Source organism: Sinocyclocheilus anshuiensis, unplaced genomic scaffold, assembly GCF_001515605.1.
Source record: "Sinocyclocheilus anshuiensis isolate Anshui unplaced genomic scaffold, SAMN03320099.WGS_v1.1 scaffold609, whole genome shotgun sequence".
In the NCBI taxonomy this organism is placed as follows: Eukaryota; Metazoa; Chordata; class Actinopteri; order Cypriniformes; family Cyprinidae; genus Sinocyclocheilus; species Sinocyclocheilus anshuiensis.
Window position 1 is genome coordinate 1256655 of NW_015541011.1, and position 1792 is coordinate 1258446.

Sequence of the window (1792 nt, forward strand, 5' to 3'; positions counted from 1 at the left end):
ATGCATTATAAAAATCTAAACAATTAAGACACTAAGATATATTTATGTTATTTAATATAATAATTGATAATAATTGTTTATAATAATATAATTGATACTTTTGACTCCTCCCTTTTCTTAAAAATTGTTTAAAGGCTGAAATGTGAAGTGCAGATCTTAAAAAGGTCTTTAAAGGTCTTAAATTTAGATTTTAAAAATCCTGCAGATACCCGGTTATACTATGGTACCATTTGAAATAAATATATTTTGTTTAATAAGCCCTTTTTAACTGTCCTCTTACCCTCGTCACTATCAAAGTTGCCCATCCCTGCTGTAGCATATGTGCCCAGATGCGTTCTCAGGTACCAAAATTTGGCACCGATTGATTTAACGTGAATCGGTACTCGGTCGTACTGACGCAATTCAGTTGGTACCCTTAAAAGTACCGAGTTCGGTACCCAACCCTAAAGGTTTCTTTTTTCATATAACCTTAAACTGGTCCTGAAATAAAGAAACTACTTGATCTATTGTGGATATGAAGGTGAAAAGCATAATACTTCACCATGGGCCTTTGAAATTAAACATCTCCAACATCAGAGGCTATACCGCTACTGGATAAAAAGGCTTATAGATATATCCTTCATAGACAGTCTTTACAACAAAAGGTCATATATAAACCTGACAACCTTACAGTTTTTTTTTATTTAACTAAATGGACACCAAATGTCAGGCTGTTTGGAAGCACCGTAAAGATTTTTGCAGGAGTATTTGAACTATAATCCATCTGTTGGATTTATGAGTATTTATCTTCCATCAGTTTTTAATAGTGTCTCTTTAAGTGAGGTGACACATATACTGTGTGTTAATCTGCCCAGGAGTATAAGAAGATTAAAGTCTATTTGATGTGGCTTAGATTCCCTTTTGCAGCCTTGACAGATAAACGAAGAACCGATAGAACTGGAAGGAGTGACTTAAGGGAAAGATACCCATTAACTAATAGGGATGCAAATGCAATTCTATAAGGCATATTTCTGGTGTGAAACCGATATTCACTAAATAATATACTAAATATTCCTGAAATATTCAGGAGGTTATTTATAGCATGGTTTCCTATTCATCAGCACCTGCAGAAGACACAAAACATCTGCCAACACTACAAAGGGTTTATTCTTGTTAAAAATATGCTTCATGAAATGGACTGTTGTCAACACTGACATCGCAAATATGTCTTTGGTGTAATAGTGCTCAGTTCCCACTTTCATACATCTCAGAGGATCCAAACTCAGGAGGGATGGGGATATGAAGCATTTATGTTCTGCAGTGCAGGGTCATTTATCAGGGTTATTATTGTCAGCAAATAGAGAGCTTTTAAATTGATGTGTAGCAATAACACAGTTGAGAGAGCTAATTCAATTACCGACCATTTCACATACTTAAAGGAATAGTTCACCCAAAAATGATAATTTGCTGAAAATGTATTCACCCTCAGGCCATCCATGTAGATGATTTTGTTTCTTCATCAGAACAGATTTGGAGAAATTTAGCATTACATCACTTGCTCACCAATGGACCCTCTCCAGTGAATGGGTGCCGTCAGAATAAAAGGCCACAAGTAATCCACACAACACTGTTTTGGACTTTTTTCACTTGTAAATTCTACACATTTAACAAGACGCTTTTATCCAAAGCGAATTACAAATAAGAAAACGTGATTAAAACTAAAAGCTAAAACTCTATAAATACTAATATATATATATATATATATATATATATATATAATACATAATTCATATTTAATAATATAATACAATAT